Source organism: Heteronotia binoei, chromosome 10, assembly GCF_032191835.1.
Source record: "Heteronotia binoei isolate CCM8104 ecotype False Entrance Well chromosome 10, APGP_CSIRO_Hbin_v1, whole genome shotgun sequence".
NCBI classification, from domain to species: Eukaryota; Metazoa; Chordata; class Lepidosauria; order Squamata; family Gekkonidae; genus Heteronotia; species Heteronotia binoei.
Window position 1 is genome coordinate 31,026,312 of NC_083232.1, and position 12,548 is coordinate 31,038,859.

The window sequence follows — 12,548 nt, forward strand, 5'->3', positions numbered from 1 at the left end:
GCTTCCTCCTGATTCAAAAGGAATCTGCCATTGTACCAACAATCACCCATTCATATGTTCGCCATGTGGGGAAGCAGAGCAGGCATGAGGAAGCTGGCCCCGCCCCCCCTTCCATGTGGTTGCTGAATGGTCTTCATAGGACAAATGCAAGGAGGAAGTGCCCATGCTCATACCCTCTCCCCAGGATCAGCAATGTTCCAAAAAGGGAGGGGGAATACATGCAGGGACTTCTGTCGTATGTTTGCCCCATGCAGACCACTTGATGGTTGTTTGGAGGGGGGGCTGGTCCAGCTGTTCATGCCTGCTCTACTTCTCTGCATCGTGAGTGATAAGGGGCTGACAAATCTGGGTTGGGAACCTCCTAGAGATTTTGGGGGTGAAGCTTGAGGGCTTGGCGGAGGGGAGGTCCTCCCCTGCAATAGAGTCCATCCTCCAGTAGAGCCATTTTCTCCAGGGGAACTATATCTGTCATCTGGAGATCACTTGTGATTCTGGGACATCTCTAGGTCCACCTGGAAGTCTGCAACCCTATGCTATGAGAGAACATGCGTATGGGTCATCTGCACAGATCTAGTGTGGATGGAAGAGAAGGAGGCTGCCGTTTGAGAAACAGAAGCCCAGGGTCTATTCTGGGAAAGCTCTCGATGGTTCAGGAACCACACACATAGAGTCCACACAGTTTTCTGGCCTGTAGGTCAGTTGGCAGATTCTTATGTGTAAAATCCACACATTCTGGGCTGACTGAGTGCTAAGACTTCTTTAGTAAAACTTAGATGTGGTATTTGCAGTCCATAAATTGCATTGCCCTCCACAAGCTCAACTGTAATGCACCAACTTGCATGTATATCTATGACAGTGGTCTTTAGCCTTTCCAGACCAACAGAGCTGCAGTTGCATGGTATCAGAGACACAGCAGGAAGAAGGGAGGCAAAGTCATGACTTTGCTTCTTTGGAGGCCAAGATTGTGTACAGCAGACCGAGGAAGTTGGGGACAGGAAACTCAGGATGAGTACCTAGAGCAGGGGTGTCAAACTCATTTGTTATGAGGGCGGGATCTGACATAAATGAGACCTTGTTAGGCCGGCTATGTGTGTCACATAATTTAATGCCAGGTAGTGCAGATATAAACTTTATAAAGGATGCAGGCAAACACAATTAAAGATTATTTTAAAACTTAAAATAAAATATGATTAAGACATTAGCATTAAGACATCAGCCGCCCTGAGCCTGCTTTGGTGGGGAGGGCGGGATATAAATCAACTCAAATAAATAAAAATTAAAAAATTAGCACTCTTGCAATATTTTGTTTATTTAACAGTTTCTGATAACTGACACCTTTTGCTCTGAATTCTTGCATCAAAATCTGGAGACAATATCTGTGCTGTAGCAATCTTGACTATGCTGTTCAGGTGTATATCTGTAAGTTGCAAACCTACTTTTGATTTATTGACATTCAGTACAGAAGCCTCATGGTCAATACTTTGAGCCTAAGACCCAGGGGAAAACATGAAATGGCTGGGCATCGCGAACTTTTGTACTTAAGTTGCTTCATGCGCTGGTCAGCCAATGGAGAAAACAGTGGCTTTGCTCTGTAGCTCCTCTGTGATTGAGCAAGCCTGGCAAAGCAAGCTGTGATGCAGAAGGATGCAAGTGGGAGAGAAGGAAGTAGATGACAGTGAGTTGCTTGTGAGCCTGACAGAAGCCACACATTTGACACCCCTGACCTAGAGGTATAGTGTAGTGAGGAATAAACCATGGGACAGACTCATGGAGAAAGTCTGTCAAGTACAAAGCAAACTCACTTTGCCACTGCTCTATTCAGCATGCATGCAAAGAGAGGCAGGAGGTGTGGCTCCCTTATTCTTTAGGCATGTGCATAATAGTAGATTTTCCCAAGAGGTAGGAAAATGACAGCTTTATAGAGGTTCCACAACCAAAGAAAGTGGGGCTAAATGACCCCTCCCCAAAATCATTCCCAACCAATTGAAGACCACTGGTCTTTGGCACACATCTGTATAGTTCCTCCACACCTATCCTGATCAGTCTTGGTTGAGACATGGGAGATAGCATAGGTGAAGAAAAAGAAGACAGAACTGAGGTGGTGGTAGTGGCAACTTGGTAGATGACTCTCTTGCCTGCTTTCCTATGAGGTTCCTTCTCACCTCCCTGGCCCTAGAAACCATGCCCAGACTCAGCCACAGTGCCTACCAGAATCAGCTACAGGGCTGAACGATCATGCTCTCAGCTCCACCACCCACTGATCTAAAGGAGTCTACCAGGCTCTGTCCTCTGACTCACTAGGGGCCTGCCCATATACTAGGATCTAGTCAGTCAAAACTTGGCACACTTAATTGGCTCATGCACCAGCTGAACTAGTTGTATGGCTGGTTGGATCTGAGCCAGCAAGCCTTGGCTTCTTTCTAAAAATATCAACAGGCTGCAAAGACATCATCATCATTAATATGTGTAAAGATATGTGTACAACAGCTGATTTTGGGGGAAGGGAATCACCTGTGGGGGGGAGAGACCGTTTAAATACAAAAAAGAGGAAAAATAAAAGGAAAAAAAGTTTGCTCCCCAGGCATGAAGAGATATCTGCCTCTCATCTACCCAAAGTTTTGTTATGAGGCAGTTTGTGTTTCTGGCCAGCTGCTTTGTCAATGTTAAGCCAAGGTTGTGAAGTTGTAGGGAATGCAATGAACAGGCCCATGAAATCATCAACTTCTGCTCTGCTTCATTGCAAAACCAGGCCTCTGTGTGTGTGTGTGTGAGAGAGAGAGAGAGAGAGAGACCACACCTTCTCTTTGCTTCTTTTATTTGCTGTTTATTTTACCTCAGACTTTCCCCCACAGGGCTTGTGAGAGCTGGAAACAAAGTCTGTGGCTGAAACAAAAGAAAGGACAGTGTTTGTTTATTTGGAGGGAGCCTGTGTTCATATCGTTGGAGACATCAGGCTCCCCAAGAGAGATAACTGTAATCCACTGAGGACAGGGGAGGGCTGTTATTTTTATGGCAATCTCATAAGACAGTTGACTCAACCTACCCGGTTACAAATGAAACTCTATAGCCAGAGCAAGAAGAGCCCCACTGCTTACAATATATGATCAGGCGCACTGACAAAAAGGGAATCCATTGATGCCTCAAGGGAAACTATTTCAAAAATTCAATAATGTGAGAATCCTGCTTACCTCAGACACATCCATTCTCTCAGGCTGGCTTTCATTACTATGGCCTCTTTGTGACAACAGGGCTTTGTTCTACAGGAATTAATCTTCTGATATTGCCCTTGAAGTCAGCGGGCCAAATTCTGCTCTCATTTAAATGCCACAACACACATTTGACTCTATGTTACTCATATGATTAGTTATTGGTTCATATAATCTTGAGTAAACGCTGCTTTTAATGCTATTACATGGTTAAACACTCCCCTCAGTCTCTTTTTGTCACCTTTTTCTCCCACTCGTCCCCCATAGTGTTGTGGGGGGACACTAACAGGGGTTATCCTTACATTTTATCCTTACATCCTACTCCCTTTTCATCATCACAACAACCTTGTAGGTGAGGATAAGGGGGAGAGTGGCTGGCCTGAGGTCGCTCAGTAGACTGTGGCCAAGCAGTGGTTCAAACTCAGGACACCCTAGAACAAACTTGGAGTCCAATGGCACCTTTAAGAACAACAAAGTTTTATTCAAGGTATAAGCTTTCATGTCCACACATACTTTCTCAGAAAGTTTTTATCTAATACAACGTTGGCAGGGGTCACTTTGTAGAAAAATAGGTGGTGGAGCTAATCCAAGGATTGTTATGCAGCTGCACCTACTATTCAATGGACAAGGTGGGGAGGAGAAGGGGGAACCCTCAGAAAGGTCCAGGAGCTGCACTCCTGTGAGCTCCTGCTGAATCCGAGGCCTGGTTGTTGGTCTTAAAGCTGCCACTGGACTCAGATTTTGTTCTACTGCTTCAGACCAACACAGCAACCCACCTGGATACAGGATACCCAAGTTCAAGCAAAACTGTGTTCACTACAGTGAACTGACTGGAATACCATAGCTGTGATAAGTGATGCTTCTGGACAGACAGCATGCTGCAGAACACAGAACCATTTAGCTTCTGTTTGCTAACATCTGATCAAAGCTTAAAGTGATCCAGGGGTCATCATCCCCAAAAATGCTGCACTTAGCACTTCACTTTTTCCCCAGTTTGTAAAAAGAATGTATTTAAAAAAAAAAAAAAGAGGATAAAGAAATAAAATAGCATTTTATGTAGTCAGCACTTATCATGTAGAAGTAAACTAACACCTATCAAGTAGAAGAAGAGCTGGATTTATACCCTGCCCTTCATTCGAAGTCTCAGAGTGGCTTACAATCTCCTTCCCTTCCTCTCCTACAATAGAGGTAGATGGGGCTGAGAAAGCTCTGAGAGAACTGGTCTTGAAAGAACAGCTCTGAGAGAACTATGGCTGACTCAAGGTCACCCAGATGGTGGCATGTGGAGGAGTGGGGAATCAAATCCAGTTCCCCAGATTAGAGTCAGCTGCTCTTAACTACTACACCAAACTGGCTCTCAAAGTAAAAGTAAACTGTCTGGAAACTAAACAGGGTTTCATCCTGTACTTCTCACACTGACCTCTCCAATTGTAGCCTTGGACTTCACAGTCAGCAGAGCACAAAAGAGATGGATGCTGAAGTCCTTACCCGGACATGGAAGTTCACTGAGTGACTTTGAGCCAGTCCCATTCTCTCTCTCAGTCTCACGGGGTGATTGTGAGTAGGGATGTGAAAAACCTGAAAAACTGTGACTTGGTGTTTCAGAATGGTATCCATACCAGTATTCCAGATTATTGGAGTCTCTAATACTATTTTAGAATTCACATTTGGATGGGGATGAAATTCTGAAATTTTGGGGTCTATTATTCCCTTTGGGAGAGAACTTCTAGGGGGCTGAAATGCCTGTTTTCCAATCAAATAAACTGCAAAAAACCTAGTGCTGGCTGCTCACTAAAGAACCCCCAAGTTTCAAGCATATTGAATCCAAAGAGTCTAATTCTATGGGGCTCTGAACAAGATGCCCCTGCCATCCTACTTGTTTCCGTTCTTTCCCACAGAGAAAACAATTTCATATATTCTCCTGGGCAAAGAACCATTAGCCAAACACACCAGAGCAAGCCTCCAACCGCAAAAAGAACCAACAAGTCCAACAAAACCAACATCATACCAGAGAATCCCAGCAGATCCACAGGCCAACATGGCAAGCCCAACACAACCAATGTCAAACTGGAGAATCCAATCATAATTGGGAAGACAGTTCTAGCACTTTCCCAATCCCGTTGCCTGGGAGAGCAGCCGTACACAGTGCATTACTTTCATTTCCTCTGCAAATGCATTTTCTCAAGGCCCAACAGAGGCTAAGGCAGGTCCATTATCAGCATATAAGCCAGGGGCCAAAGACCATTTAGGGGCAGGGAAAGCACTGCCACTTGGAGACACCAGAAACACTCCTGCCCACTGATGTTTGGTTCAGCTTGTGTACCTGTTTGGACAAATGTACAAGATAACAACAACAACAACAACAACAACAACAACAACAACAACAACAACAATAATAATAATAATAATAATAATAATAATAATAATAATAATAATAATAATAATAATAATAATACGGGGCAGGCTCAGGGCGGCTTACAACATAAAAATACAATATACATCAACAGTTATACTTATAAAATCATCATTAAAACAGTTTACAAATTATATTAAAATTAACATTATGGTGCTATAAACATTAAATCTTCAGTAGAATTCAGTAGCTAAAAACATTTCCAGCAGCACTTTCTTAGCTTGTCATTAGTTGAAGGCTATTTTGAAGAGGTAGGTCTTACAGGCCCTGTGGAATTGATTTAAACATCGTAGGGCCCGTACCTCCTCTGGGAGTTGATTCCACAGCAGTGGAGCTGCAATAGAGAAGGCCCGATCCCGGGTGGCCTTCAATCTGGCCTCCCTTGGCCCAGGGATATTCAGCTGGTTCTTTCCCGCTGACCTCAGTGCTCTCTGGGGCTTATATGGGGAGAGACGGTCCCTCAGGTAGGCAGGTCCTCGGCCATATAGGGCTTTAAAGGTGATAACCAGCACTTTGTAACGAACTCGGTATACCACTGGCAGCCAGTGCAGTCCGCGCAGCCCCGGCAGCAGCCTAGCCGCCACGTTCTGCACCAGCTGCAGCCGCCGATTTCGGCACAAGGGCAGCCCCATGTAGAGGGCGTTGCAGTAATCCAATCTCGAGGTGACCGTAGCAAGGATTACCATTGCTAGGTCCCGGCGCTCCAGGAAGGGGGCCAACTGCTTCACCCGTCGAAGTTGAAAAAACGCGGACTTGGCAGCGGCCGCTATCTGTGCCTCCATTGATAATGAAGGCTCCAGAAGAACCCCCAAGCTCTTGACCCTATGGGCTGCTTTCAGCAGCACACCGTCAAAGACCGGCAAGGGGATTTCCCTTCCCAGGGCACCGCGGCCCAAGCAAAGGACCTCTGTCTTCGTTGGATTCAACTTTAGCCCGCTCAGCCTGAGCCAACCTGCCACGGCCTGCAGTGCTAGGTCCAGGTTTTCTGGGACGCAGTCAGGTCGGCCGTCCATTAGCAGATAGAGTGAACATCAGCAGAGCACAGAGCTTTGCTAGCTGATGCTCAAGGCTTCACTGCTCCTGCAACCAACATAGCAAGAGCCACCAACCTCTGTCATGGCAGCAGCGTTTTTCAATGCAGAGAGTAGCTGCCACTCCCCACCATCTCTTCAAATGCTTTACACTTCTTGTATTTGGACTCCTGACCACCTGGTTGTGGATCCAAGATCTCTGATGCATATGGCGGTGCTAGGGAGAGAAGAAAACCTGAGCTAGACTAATACTGCAACAGCCATAATGCTGCCCACCACCATGACTGCTGAAATCTCCCCAGCATGCTACTTGTAGGCTGCAGGTCTTTGGTGGAGGCTCTGGGGAACAACAATAAGGAGGAATGTGGCAGTAGGCTCAGGATGGGGGCAAGAATTGGAATACTCTTAAGTAGGGGTCGTTTTGTAGAAAAATAGGTGGTGGAGCTCAGCATAGCTTGTTCGCATATGCCCCCCCCCCACCAACCAAAAGCAACACGATGCAAGAAAGGAGACCCCTGGGCAAGCGAGGCCAGCTTGGGCTGGCTAGAGATCCAGCCTACCCAAGCAGGCCTTGCTCTCCTGGGGCTCTCCCCCCAGTCAAAAGGCCAACAAGCCCCCCACCCTTTCAAATCACATAAGAAGTGAAGAAAGGGTGGCGTGGGCTTCTCCAGGGGTTAATGAGGGCTGCTGCTGGGGGTGTGGCAAAGCCCCTGGCTGGCCGGCTACCCACTCCCCTATTCCAGGGATTGTTATACAACTGCACCTACTCAATGGACAAGGTAGGTGGGGAGGAGAAGGGGTGACTGTCAGAAAGGTTCAGGAGCTGTGCGCCTGTGAGCTCCTGCTGAATTCAAGGCCTGCTCTTAAGCCTGTTCCCTCCTTTCCTTTCCTTATGTGTGATAAAGATTGTGTGAACACATGTACGAAAACATGCTTTTCACCTTAATGATGAAGATACTGTCACCAATGTAATGAAAATACTACAGCCTGTGCTATTTTCTTACAAAACAGCAGGATTCTATGGATTCTTAAAGGCTAATCAATGGATTATGACAAAAATTCATTGTTTAAAGGATGGAGAAGTGCAAATGGATGGTGTTCAAGCAGCAGTAGGGCAACAAGAGGCCTACAGACACCCAAGGCCCACATATACCAGAACCCAACTCTGGGAAAAGTTGTCCCAAGTAACTGAAACCTTTTCTATCAAGTGATGGTACCTAGACAGGAGATCCAGTTATGTCATGACCCTCCAATTGTGATTTTAAAGCTAAGGCCTAACACTGAAATATGCACCAAGAGTTTGGAAACTTTAATTGGTGCAGAATGCTGGAGTGGGTTATATGGACCATATCACTCCAGTCTTGTTCCATCCACACTAGCTCCCAGTCTGCTTCCAAAGACCATTCAAGATGTTGCTGTTGACTTTTAAAGCCATACATGGCTTGGGACTAGTATACTTGAAGGACTCCTACTCCCTTGCAACTTAACAGGCCACTATGGTCATCTTCTGAGGCCCTGCTTGGGTGCCCACACTTTCTGAGATCAGGCAGGTGTCAATCTGGGAGAGGACCTTCTTGGTCGTGGCACCAAAACTCTGGAACTTTCTCTGCAGAGAGACTCACCTATCCTCTTGCTATCTTCTGCCACCAGGTGAAGACTCTTTCATTTCATCTGGAGTTCCTTCGGTGATCCACTTTCCTGCTGTGTTTTGCTTTAACATGTGTGTATTTATGTTATGTTATTGTACTGCATATGTATTTTAGCATGGTTTTAAGTGTTTCTAATGGCTTCAAGATGTATTCATTATGTACATATCCTGGACTTTTGCCCAGGGTTTCAGAGTCAGACTCTCTAAGACCACCCCAACAGTCAGGTGACAACAAACCAATAAGGTGAACGGGGGAAGAGCCATACTGAACAGCTGTTTCCTTCCACTCGGTAGCTAAAAGTGCTTATGGCAAGAGACAAACCATGCAAAGCTAGCCATTCCTGGTGAAGTCCCAGCTGATCCTACTACAGAATCTGAGTAAGGAACGCACAGTGCAAACTGGAGTAAAGCAAACGAACTGTGCACCAAAATTCAAATAAATAAGTATAAAGATGTATTCACAACAATTCACATATATTCAATATCCAATTCCAACCATGCATACAAACCCTCACCCATATACATACACAAACACCACAAACAATATAATCACTGTGTATTCGCCAATGGTGGCTCTTCCGAGTTCCAACATTCCATGGATATCAGTCTCGATTTTTACTTGCACTGGTAAAACTTCCGCTTGAGAAACGCGCCACGAAGTCCACTCAAACAAATCAGTCTCCAGTACTCACTCCATGGAAGTAACAGTCACTCATTCCATGATAAAGCTCCAAATAATTCTGGAAGCCACTGACTCAAGCCGCTCCTCTGTAGACCGCTACTTCAATAAGCCGTCAATACGTAGATTACATCATACATTTACACTCCCGCCGGCTTGTGATAAGTGTTCCACACCAGGGCTTCTTTAGAAACAAATCTTTCACTTACTTACAATCCAGGTTCACTCCGAAGTGTGTGCCGAAAAAGAGAGTGCTGTATTTTTCTAGGAAGTTTTTGTGAGTGAGTGAGTGAACTTGAATTGATTTGGAGACTGATTTGTTTGAGTGGACTTCATGACGGGTTTCTAAAGCGGAAGTTTTACCAGTGCAAGTAAAAATCGAGACTGATATCCATGGAATTTTGGAACCCGGAAGAGCCACCATTGGAGAATACAGTGACAATATTGTTTGTGGTGCTTGTGTATGTACGATATATGTGTGAAGGTATTGCTGGATATTGACTATATGTGAATTGTTATGAATATATTTTGATATTTATTTGAATTTTGGTGCAGTTTGTTTGCTTTACTCCTACTACACAATCAGCAAGCCTAGGAATGTAAGAAGAGCCTTGCAGGAACAGACCAATGATCCAGCAAGTCCACCATCCTGTTTCGTGCAGTGGGACCAAACCCCGTGGCAACCCTGCCCATTCCCCACAGGCACAGCAATGATGGCATATGCATGGATGGTCCTAACCTTCCCGAATTTATCCTCTAGTGTCAGTCATTGTCAAATGCTGTGGCAGTGAGTTCCACGAGACAGCTGTGCACAAGGTCTTTTGTCTGTCCTGAATCTACTGCTCATCAGCCACAAGTATCATAATGGAACTGGTGCGTGGATTGTGCTTAGGCGAACAAAAGGCTTGTTTTCCAAAAGCCTCTTGTACACACAGGAAAGGGGGCGGGGGGGGGGGAGTTCTCAGTTGCTCTTTGCCCTGAAGCAAAAGAAAGCAGAGCTTTCATTGCTGAACCTCTTGGGCTGGATTCTGATCTCACTTACATGCAAACTAATCTGGACTGAATTTATTGGCTTTGGCAGCTGTAAACACTGGAGTAAGTCAGATTGCCAGCAAGCCCCAGATTTGCCACCCAGATAAGTCTGCCCAGTGCCCCAGCTACCAGAAGGGGCTGGTTCCTTTCAAGCTCCACACTCAGCCTGTAATCACCCAATATTGAAAACAGATTTACAGGCCCTTTCAAGGAGGGGCACTTTGTGATTACCAAAGCAGACACATTCAGTATTCCAGAAGGAGGTCAACCCCCCTGTGGTGTAAGGGCTTTTTAATAGAATCAGTTAAGCAGGAGTCAAGAAGAGACCTAGAAAAGCTGGGAAGACTGAAATCAGAAGAGGCAGAAGGAAACCCACAGCCATTTATTGCTTAAAATAAATTAAAAAAAAAACAAGGAAAGAAATTCAAAGGGGGAAACCAGAAAGGGACACAAAGGAAACTAAAGCTGCATTTGATACTAGAGCAGGTTTCTTCACCTCTATTTAGGGGATTTTCTTTCATTCACAGCTATGAAAATACATTCTCTTTCTGCAATTCAGAATATGAGTGCTGAATCATGTAGCCAGTAATTGCTAGCTTCTAAGGAGGAATATACTGCTGGCCTAAGAGAGACTGCAGCAGTATCCGATGTCTATAACTTCCCATATTTCCAACACACCATTTATCTAGTTATGTGTTTGTGCCCTGCCTATCTCCCTGCAGGGACCCAAAGCAGCTTACCCCTGAAAAAAAAGAAATACTATATGCAGACCAATAAAAAGCAGCAGGGTTTTTGGTAGCATGAACTGCTTTGCATATTAGGCCACACACCCCTAATGTAGCCAATCCTCCTGGAGCTTATAGTAGGCCCTGTACTAAGAGCCTTGAAAGCTCTTGGGAGGATTGGCTACATCAGGGGTGCGTGGCCTAATATGCAAAGCAGTTCCTGCTACAAAAAGAAAAAAGCCCTGAATATCAGGTGGTTCTGGAGTTACATACCAACTCCTCTGAAGGCTTGGCCCATGGATTAAGAGCTAGAGCTTCAAGAACCCTTTGGCTCATGCCCAAGAGCTTTCACCTCTGGCCATGTTCAAACATTATGGGTACCTGAGCAGAAGATGGTTAAACTAGCAAAGGTCTTCCTCCACTTTTTCGCTCCCGGCCATTCACACCAGTCATGGTATTAGAATTTTAAATAATGGAAAGCTAGCCCAGGATGGTGTACTCCCTCCCAACAACACTGGCACCTCTCAAGGTAGTAATGTACTTTAAGAACCATAGGCAAAGAGACTTACACTGACAATCCTTCCAAGTGTGCAGTGCATCCACGTGGGGGTAACCCATGCCTAAAGCTACTTCCTGTATCTCTGCAGGATTTTCTGTATACCGTAGTTATTTTGCTACATATAAGCCTTCCTTGATGATTAACAGCATTGGGTATGTACACACTTCTACCCCATTAGTGCATTTGACAACTCCATTTTGTGTTCATTGTAGAAAAAGGCATACAATCATAATTTCACAATACTTTCAAAGCAATTGCAAAAAACACTGAAGATCAACCACACTTAAGTTCCATTGATTTCAACTGTATAAGCCCAATTCATTTCACTCTAGCTCTGGACCACAGCCTGACATCAGGAGGCAGAAATCTTTAACACATACTGGAGTATGTGAAGCAGACTTTGTGGTTATCCATGTCTTGCATGCAGCTCCAGCCCCGCTATTCAGTGCAGTAAACTTTTACCTACACAGCTAGCTGTAGTTTTAAGAGCTCCCTCAGCCATTTTTATAATCTGCCCCTTTAAAGTCTCCAGGAAGACTAGGATTGTTTTCATTTCTACTGCTCTAACCCTAAGGGAAATAGGGAGGGTTACTATACCGATTACAGCAGAGGGTAAGAGGAAAACAATAAAGGGTCAAATTACATTCAGTGGAAACAAGCAGCCACTGGACATCACATTGAACAAAAAATGTCATTTTGTTTGCAGCCAATTTACGGTGACCCTGACAGGGGGCTTTCAAGGCAAGTATGGCATAGTGGGTTAAGAGCAGCAGACTCTAATCTGGAGAAGCAGGTTCAATTCCCCACTCCTTCACATGAAGCCAAATGGGTGACCTTGGGCCAGTCACAGTTCTCTCAGAGCACCCTCAGCCCCACCTGCATCACAAGTTGGCTGCTGTGGAGAGAGGAAGGGAAGGTGCTTGTAAGCTGCTCTGAGACTCCTTAGGGGAAAGAAAAGAGCATAAAAACCAACTCTCCTTCTTCAAGGGAGAAGCATTTGCTATTGCCTTCCTCTGCAGTCCTCGTTGGTGGTTTCCCATCCTAGTACTGATGCTGCTCAGCTTCCAACAAGATCAGTCTATATACCATGCCACCTTCCTTCCCATTGTTTTAATATGTTTCAATGAAAAGACTGCCTGTGGAAAACTAGTGGTTCAAGGAGAGGAGTTCAGATTAGCCCTCTTCCCAATAATGTATTTCTAGTTACAGGAATGGTTTTTTTTTCTGGTGGCCTTCAAGCCAGACCCTACTCCCT